General features: G+C 45.9%; 1 long non-coding RNA gene across 1 annotated transcript; it reads right to left on the bottom strand.

The window, feature by feature from the left end:
- Window positions 1-5313: 5313 nt before the first annotated feature.
- LOC123161493 (uncharacterized) lies at window positions 5314-9360 on the bottom strand. The gene is made up of 3 exons (XR_006480726.1): window positions 8684-9360; window positions 7623-7751; window positions 5314-6631 (listed from the first exon to the last, which is right to left on the bottom strand). It is a non-coding gene; the product is annotated as an uncharacterized lncRNA (long non-coding RNA).
- Between the last annotated feature and the right edge of the window lie 466 nt (window positions 9361-9826).

Below are 9826 nucleotides of genomic sequence, written 5' to 3'. Positions count from 1 at the left end.
TAGTTGAGACGGCGGGAACCACTGGGTCTCTTTCCCGTCATGGATTTGGTCGCCATCATGCCATATAGATTGGATCCGGCCGCCGCGCCGTGGTTGGAGTAGCTAGCTGGAGGCGGGTGGAGCAGCCGGGCCGGAAGGACGTGCGGCAGCTGCGTGCGGCACCAGTTTGGTTGCGCACATGGGAGATGGAGGGACGGCGCGAGGTAGGACGGGGGACGTCGCGGCCGTGGGGACAGGGGCGCCGGGAGGTGGCCGAGATGACGGGCATGGGCGTAGCCGGGAGGTGGGCAAGGAAGACGGGCGTGGATTGGGGGACTCGATCGGAGGGAAGCATTTTATAGGAGCAAAACAACGGTGAAGCGGCGAGAGGAGATTGGACGGGATCCTTCGAGAGAACGAACGAAATATCACTAGAGGAGGAGAAACGCTGAACAAAGAGCACAACCGCTTGACTCTAGGCCAGATAAAGCAAAACGAAACTGAGAAAGCGGTCAGCAGGAAAATCGCCGAGCGCACCCAGAAACGTACCCCACCATGTCCCCCACTAATTGATGTGGTAGCTGCCCATTGGACTGATTTTCACTGATAGAAAAAAGTCAAAAAACCCAGGTAAATCAAACCTGGCTAGGTTTAGTATATTTAGAATGGAAAGAAAAGCCAACTACCTCATCAAGTCCCGACCGCGCCTTGGTTACTTCCATCGCCACAGCTCCGAGCGCGACCCGGGCTGCTGTGCCCCCAGCGCAGCCTCGACCCCCCGGTGCCTCGTTGACCGCCTACCATCGGGCTGGCCACCTCCACCTCTGCTGGCTCGCCCCAACGGCCTAGCTGCGCGTATAGCTTCAAGTCAGCCGTCGTCTTGGTCGCCGAGCGCCCCGGCTTATGCTCCAAGCTGCCGACGCCCATAGCTCTGGCCACCTGCTGCCTCAAGCTGCCTCAGCCTCCTGCTCGAGCCGCCGGACTCCTCCATTACATAATCTTGCATCGGCTCCGGCTGCTGCCGCTTCCAATGGACACAGTTTTTCTTTGTTGGAGTCATCATCACCGCTTCTCCTCCTCTGCGGTGCTGAACTGCCCTGATGTGAGCGGTGTAGAACTGCCCTGACGCGAGTGGTGCGACGCTTCTACCACCGCGGGCAGTTTCCGCTACGTCTTGTCACCGCATCCCGAGCCGGTTTGCCGCGGCACCTCTTCTCGCCGGGGGTCTCCTTGAAGCCCGCGGCCTCGCCGCGAGCTCCACTCTACTAAGCTCTATGCACGTGTACGTACAGCCGTACGGCTCGCCTCTGTTTCACCAGGGCCCTCTAATCCCTCGCACTGAGCCGCCGCTGCCGACACGCGCTGAGCCGCCACTACCGACACGCGCTGAGCCGCCGCTGCCGCGACCCGCATGACTCCACCTCGCCGAGGGCCTTCTCAACCACTGCCACCTCGCGCCGTGTTGAGAGCCGCCTTGCCGCAAGCATCCCCGACCCTGTGCTCTGCCTATTTCCTCAAACTGCTGCGGCCGGGTGCCTCAAGGAAGAAAAAATCCCACGACCCGGAAAGCTGGCTACGACTTTAGTGGTGGAGGGTCAACCAAGTCTGCGACAACCCGCGCGGCCACGTTCTGAGACGCCGACCACCACTGCCAAGCCGCCTCGGCCCCGTGCTGCTTCCAAGCTGTTGCCGACCACGAAGCCACGTTCCCGCGACTCCTTAAGCCGCCTCCAGCCGCCCGTTTCTGTTGACTGGTCAAGGGTGCAGGCCCAACGATGGGAGTTAATTGCAAGACAGTACCACACTTCGGCACGTCATAACGAATCAATACCATTAGTCGTTTTTTGCCATGCAGTACCAACTCTAAGCCTAAGTGTTACAAAACGGTCTAAGCCACGTATAAACGCGTATTGACGATGTATCTGACTGCTGGGACCCGTGTGTCAGGGGCTGACATAGCATGCTCTTTTACAAAAACAACCATTACTTCTTATTTAATCAACATCGTGCCAAATAAAGAACACGTGAGGGAGAGATCAAACACATAGCTATTGGTACATACCCTCAGCCCCGAGGGTGAACTACTCCTTCCTCCTCATGGAGAGCATAGGGATGATGAAGATGGCCACCGGTGATGATTCCCCCCTCCGGCAGGGTGCCGGAACAGGGCCCCGATTGGTTTTTTGTGGCTACAGAGGCTTGCAGCGGCGGAACTCCCGATCTAGGTTCTGTTCTGGAAGTTTGGGGATATATAAGAGGTGTTGGCGCCGGGAACAAGTCAGGGGGGTCCATGAGGCAGCCACGAGGTAGGGGGCGCGCCCTGGGGGGTAGGGCGTGCCCTCCACCCCCGTGGTGGCCTCGGGACTCTTTTGGTCCATCTCCGATGCTCCGTGGGCTTCTTCTTGTCCAAATATAATCTCCGTAAATTTTCAGGTCAATTGGACTCCGTTGATATTCCTTTTCTATAAAAATCAAAAATAAGGAAAAAACAGAAACTGGCACCGGGCTCTAGGTTAATAGGTTAGTCCCAAAAATCATATAAAATAGCATATAAAACATCCAAGATGGATAATATAATAGCATGGAACAATCAAGAATTATAGATACGTTGGAGACGTATCAGGGATTTATCAAGTTTGCTATTTTAAACTTCAACAAGGACGGCCGCAGTCAAATTTGGTTCAACTAAAGTAGGAGAAACAGACACCCGCCAACCACCTTTATGCAATGCATGTGTGTCGGTGGAATGGTCTCATGAACGTGGTCATGTAAGGTTGGTCCGGGCCGCTTCATCCAACAATACCGCCGAATCAAAATAAGACATTGGTGGTAAGCAGTATGACAATCACCGCCCACAACTCTTTGTGTTCTACTCGTGCATATCATCTACGCATAGACCTGGCTCGGATGCCACTGTTGGGGAACATAGCATGCAATTTCAAAAAAATTCCTACGCTCATGCAAGATCTATCTAGGAGATGAATAGCACCGAAAGAGGTAGTGTCGGGGATATACCCCACGGTATGATCGGGCCGGAAGTATGACCCGGCTGGACTTGGCGACTTACTAGTGACCTGCCCTGACTTGGCGACTCACTAAGTGACCCGCCCAGATCTCTCCACTCACTGATGACCCGGCCGGGCCTGGTGACTCATTGATGACCCGACAGGCAGGTCAGAGGAGCGACAAGACTCGGTGGCCCAGATGGCGGCTCATGTTATGGTAGGCCGGCCCACGGTATGATCGGGCCGAAAGTATGACCCGGCTGGACTTGGCGACTTACTAGTGACCTGCCCTGACTTGGCGACTCACTAAGTGACCCGCCCAGATCTCTCCACTCACTGATGACCCGACCGGGCCTGGTGACTCATTGATGACCCGACAGGCAGGTCAGAGGAGCCACAAGACCCGGTGGCCCAGATGGCGGCTCATGTTATGGTAGGCCGGCTTAAAAAGAAAGGCATAAGGAGTTTTTTCCCCTTACAAAGGAAGCAAGACTATGATTCCACTTGTAATAGATTAGTCCTAGTTCCACATGTAACCCTCCCCTCCAACTTATATAAGGAGGGACAGGGCACCCCAAGAGGGACAATTTTTCACAAGTTGAGACAGACAAGTCAATAGCTCTCGAGATAGAGGTAGCAAAAGAGCACCCTTGTGATCATGAGCATCACCATGATCAATATCAATGAAGCAGGATGTAGGCTTTTACCTCCGGCCGAATCTGAGTAAAACCTCGCGTCTCCCGGTTCCGACCAACCCCTCTCAAGATACTACCTAGTTGCGTTGACCTCACGACTGAGTCCTCACACTAGGACATCTGCCGTGACAAATCCATGACAGTTGTCGCCCACCGTGGGGCCTGCGCATGGTGCTGTTGAGTTCTTGGAGGGATCTCTCTCAGGGATCGAGAAGCTCGCAATCAGTTGGACAAAGAAGAGTTCAAGAGATTAGGGTTACATCAGGTGCGTCGCTGCAAAATTGGTGAGTTGACAAGATCGACACGCGATCCAATCGAAACCTAGATCGATTTTTTAAGCAGTTGCACGTCGGCGAAACCGACTGGATTTCTATCGAGGAACGCCATGAACCGGCGGAACAGCGTCCGCGTGTTGTTTAGTTAAAAGATCATGAAGAGGTTATTTTCGTACGGCCCGGGGACCTAACGTCACCATCGTTCCTTGCCTGGAGTTTTCTGCAGAATCAACAGAGAATCGCCGAAATAGATGTGTCCAATCTGAAGATAGACCAAAATCAAGTCCAAAGAGTTGTTTCCAATCTGAATTGGCAGACACGGCGGTTCATAGTTTAAGCAAAAATTCAAAAAGGGGCCACTTTCCTCCCCTGAAGCAGAGAGTCAACCGGATCTTGGAAAATACTAGCATAGCCCGCAAGGCGACACGTCGCGCCTGTTGATACGTTTTGCGAAAAACAATATTGAACTTTTTATATAATTATTTGATTAGTTATTCAGTTTTTGCTTGCTCATTTTATTTTATTTTCATGTTATGGTGTATGTATAAAATCATATTGATACGGATCCTGGAATCTTTATTGAATGAAAATAGTTGACAAAGGGCAGATTCTTCGGTAGATCATAGCATCCTTGTTCAACTGCTCGCTGGATGTGTGCCCATGATGAAATCGGTACTTTATCTTGAAATTGCATACATGGTAAAAGGAAGACTCGTGTACATGTTGAATTCATTTTGCAGTCATATCCATGGAAAGAGACAACCAGTATCAACAGAACTTAACTTCCACTGTCTTTCACACCATGAAACCAACTGTTGCTCCTTAACTATGTGAAGCATCAAGCTAGTCATGCATCTCCACTATTCTTCAGCGAGAAGACAACAGAAAATAAACCTATCCTGGATGGTGATATATATCCTGAGAAAGTAGGTTTTTCCAAACAAGTAGGTATGTCTCAAAAAATATGGCAAGACCAACTTTCAAATACTCTGCTACTTTTTTTTTCAAACTCACCCAACCTCTGGCACTTCACTGCAAAGTCCATTGGCATGAGTTGCAATTAAAAGCATATTTCCCTCATTTTCTTGAAAATGTGACTGATTGTACTGGGCATGGAGAAGGGATGTGCAAATAACACAAGGCTGGATAATACAATAGCATCATGGTAATCTGAAGAAATAAACTGGGGATTAACAGAAGTAGCAGCCTTCTCCTCCATCCATAACTTTTTGTAAGACGTTTTAGAGTCCATGACAATGTCAGAAAACATCGTATATTACGTTATAGAGGAAGTACTATCGATGTTAAGCAAGAAAGTCTGCCATGTGGCCTTGAAACGTAAACATAAATCAGAGAAAGGCCATACAGTCCAAGTATTGTTACATACAAAAATCAACATAATAATTCCTTCAGTTTCAAGGAAGTGTCACTAAGTGTATATATGCAGTATAGTAAAAAGAAAGGCCATACAGTCCAAGTATTGTTACATACAAAAATCAACATAATAATTCCTTCAGTTTCAAGGAAGTGTCACTAAGTGTATATATGCAGTTTCAAGGAAGTGTCCAAGTATTGCTACAATATAAAGAATATTTCCTTCAGTTTCAAGGAAGTGTCACTAAGTGTATATATGCAGTATAGTAAAAAGACCTAATTAATATGCAATTCCCATACAGCAGAGTTGCATTGTATCAATATCCAGAAGTGTCAACCAACTTTCAAGGAACATTTTTGTTCACAGTAAAGTTGCATTGTATCAATAACCAGGCTCTCGATCACCCACTAGTACAAATCAGATTCGTTGTCATATTGCTTGAACACCTGTTATTCTTGAACAATAAGGAAATTTTAGCTAAGCAGCATTTGTGAAGATGTATAAATTGGATAACACCATCACCTAACTTTGGCTAGCTTATTAGATAACCATGTATGGAACTATAAAAACATGAATCATGCAAAAATAAAGCTCGTACTTCTACAGGCTACAATGTACTACCACCAAAACAAAGGGATGTGAAGTATCACAAAGAAAATCAATGTGCACTACATTTTTTATGGCTTCAACTTTAAAGGCATATCAACTGGTACGACGGATAATTAGCATCACAAAGTCCAAACCACGCAGGATACCTCGAGTTAACGTTCAACAATCACTGTAAGCAACATTGCAGTGTGCCAATTGTCAACACTTGGCAATTTGGTTTTTGCCAAATCAGAACTAATTGGACATAAGAAAAGGTCCACGATATAACTTAAAAAATCTAATTCAAACAGCGATTATCAGAAAAAATTGTAACCAAAGAAAGAGGCAAGAATGACAATACATCAGAATGACAGAAATTAATACTCCAAAAAAAGTACTCCCTCTGTAAAGAAAAGTAGGACGTTAGTCTTACATTTATCTACAGAGGTAGTACAGCACTAACAAGGAAGGGTAATGATTAAGAAAATATAAAATTTGAATGAGCAACTGCTCCACATTACTTGATTACTTCAGCAAATCCTGAAATAAAATGGCACCTTGAAAGCAAGAAAAAACTAATTATTTAGAGCTTCTACAACACCTAAATATGGTTTTCAGCGGACGGATAGACATACACCTGTTTCGCTTACACGTCAGACCCTTTAGAATATTGCATTGCTCTCATTAACAAACTTAAGACTTGAAGTTTCCAACCTACAAACCAAAACATGATACGATTTGTAAGAAATCCATTTACTTAATTGAATAAAAGAATTATTAGCAGATTTACAAATTGAACATAAGAGTTTGATAGCATAAAGATTTGCTAAAGACATGCTTGTGTATGTTAGGATCCAAAAAAAACCAAAGGGAACACATCACATCACTATCCAGAAAATCTAAGAAGCTAACAAATTAACAGCATACCATCAACAGTGGAGTGCTTCTCCTCAATGGCATATTCAAATTTAGTGTTACCATTGTCATATTCAAGTTTAGTGTTACCATTGTGGTTGCATCTGATTATCATGTTACCATGTCGACAACAGGTATCACACACAACCACTCAGTATATTCAGTTGGTTAGTGAACTCTTCTATCAGTGGGATAGTATTAAAATGCCCATTTATTTATCTGCTATAGTCATACCTATGTCAAACAGTCCATTCTACCCTTCTATCGTTTCTCAACTATGCTAAATAAAACGACCAAGCTATATAGCAGTACATCCTAACCACAAAAAAGAACTTGCTAATTATTGCGACATGTCATAATACCTCAAGGTGTTATAGTGTTGAAGTTCTGTATAAGACACCTTGTTCTAATAGGAATATGGGATTGAGGTGGCACACACAGTAATAGTCGCAGAACTAACTGCCTGAAGAGCAGTTATAGTTATACTAAGTAGCCTTCTTGTAGATAATGAAGGAATTAGGAGAACACTTACAGTTAAAACTCCTCCTAACCTTGTGTCATCGCACTCAAGTAAACCTCACCGTGAAAGACATAAAGCAATCTCTCTCTACACACACACACACACACACACACACAGAGAGAGAGAGAGAGAGAGAGAGAGAGAGAGAGAGAGAGAGAGAGAGAGAGAGAGAGGCCCACGGCTTGTAGCAGCACATGGTTTGGCATGGGGACAACGATCTGCTGTTGTTCATATCAAGCAAGGCAAGTAAGAATAAAAAAGGATGTTTACCTAATGCATAGATGCTCGTACAAATGCAAGATAGCACTGTTGAGTTTTTGAACATAATGGTGTCCATCGACCATCGTCATGGTGTTGTATGGTGTCAGTATGGCAAGTCATTTTCTCCTGCAGCCTGGTCTGCACTATGCCAGAAATTATAGGGCAATATCAACTGCATTTGCCAGAATTTATAGTGCAAGATAGACTAAAATTTTAGCTATCAGTCTGCACCATGCTAGAATTTATACAGCAAGATCGACTAAATTTCATCTATCAAGTTATTAGCTTAACATCCAATTACACATTACGACAACATGCAGCATGCTCACTATATGATATCAACATCCCAAAACTAAAACTTTGTTGCCCTCCTTTTCTCGAAGGTCTCAAAATATGGGTTTAAGATGGTAACAACCAACCATACATCGGTCAATAAAATGAGCCATAACAAAGCCATAACGTACTAAACCATAATAATAAACGTTTCACAAGTAGTGAACTAAATTCTTGTTATTACAACTAACAACTATTTCCACAGGTTCAGAACCATTTAATCCATAATCGTGGTCAAATGCATAAATATATTCCTGAAAGAGAAGTGGGTAGACAAAGTATTGTTGACGAGATTTATGTTTTTCTGAATACCCTTCGAATTTTTCCATTTGTATTTCTACTTGATCAGAGAGAAGAAATCAAGGCAAGCTAACTGAACATGTGAACAGATGAATTTCATTGATTTTCAATGCTACTATTGATGGCGAAAGAAAAATGTCAGTAAGCAGAGATAGTACATGTAGTATTGAAGAGAAACATAAATAATCTAAATTCCTATAGTCAATCGACATTTTGGTCCTTCACAAATGCAGAAAAAAAATATCCTATCATGTCCCACAGGCTATAGTTGTCAGAAAACCCGACTCGGAAAACACACTCCTATATTACTATATATAAACGGGAACAACAAGTAAATAGTTATAATCCGTAGTGGATGAATACAAAACTGATAGGAGTACATGTATTGCAAGGTGCATCAGCAACTTTATAATAATCATGTTGCGTGTATTTTTTACCTGAGAGCTTCTGTGGTTTCTCAGAAAGGCAACTATCATCCATTACTCAGACATTATTGCAGCGTCTTCCATTCTAGTAGGACTCACTGAAGATCATACACTGGAAGAGAGAATCAAAGGGATAAATTAAGGGCGAGGTTGAAATATCAACATCAAATGATCACTGACAGTATGTTACTAACTGGAAAAAAGAGCACCGAGAAAAAAATGCGATCAGTTAGCTACTCATTAGAGAACTGCCATGTCCTATGTATGTCCTTAAACCTACACAATGGATGATGAGAGAGAACTGATGTTCAACCGTTACATTAACACGTGCAAATCAGGAAGGACTGGCAGAATTTTTCAGGAAGAAATGAAATCCCTTGTAGCGTAACTGAAACCATCTCCACAATGGAAGGGGACGCCCTTCATAACTCCATGAATGGTCCGGAAGCCACAACTGATTCAACATCGTCAACTCAGTGGATCCGCATGGGAATAGCAGCGATGCGTCCTGTACCATGTGCCAGAGCTGCAGCTCGAGGCCACCGGGGCAGGACTGTGCGGCAGTCTGGGAGACGCCGTCAATCCTGGGGTTGCTGCAGGTGGCCGGCGGCTGTGAAGGGGCTGGATCCGTGAGACAACATCGAGGTGCTCGTGAGAGGGGATGAGGGGAAGAGACATGCCTAGTTGAGACAGCGGGAACCACTGGGTCTCTTTCCCGTCATGGATTTGGTCGCCATCATGCCATATAGATTGGATCCGGCCGCCGCGCCGTGGTTGGAGTAGCTAGCTGGAGGCGGGTGGAGCAGCCGGGCCGGAAGGACGTGCGGCATTTGCTTGCGGCACCAGTTTGGTTGCGCACATGGGAGATGGAGGGACGGTGCGAGGTAGGACGGGGGACGTCGCGGCCGTGGGGACAGGGGCGCCGGGAGGTGGCCGAGATGACGGACATGGGCGTAGCCGGGAGGTGGGCAAGGAAGACGGGCGTGGATTGGGGGACTCGATCGGAGGGAAGCATTTTATAGGAGCAAAACAGCGGTGAAGCGGCGAGAGGAGATTGGACGGGATCCTTCGAGAGAACAAACGAAATATCACTAGAGGAGGAGAAACGCTGAACAAAGAGCACAACCGCTTGACTCTAGGCCAGATAAAGCAAAA

The sequence above is a fragment of the Triticum aestivum genome, chromosome 7B (genome assembly GCF_018294505.1).
Source record: "Triticum aestivum cultivar Chinese Spring chromosome 7B, IWGSC CS RefSeq v2.1, whole genome shotgun sequence".
Taxonomy (NCBI): domain Eukaryota; kingdom Viridiplantae; phylum Streptophyta; class Magnoliopsida; order Poales; family Poaceae; genus Triticum; species Triticum aestivum.
Note: the sequence above shows the minus strand (reverse complement) of the source record. Positions and strands in the feature narration are given on the sequence as shown.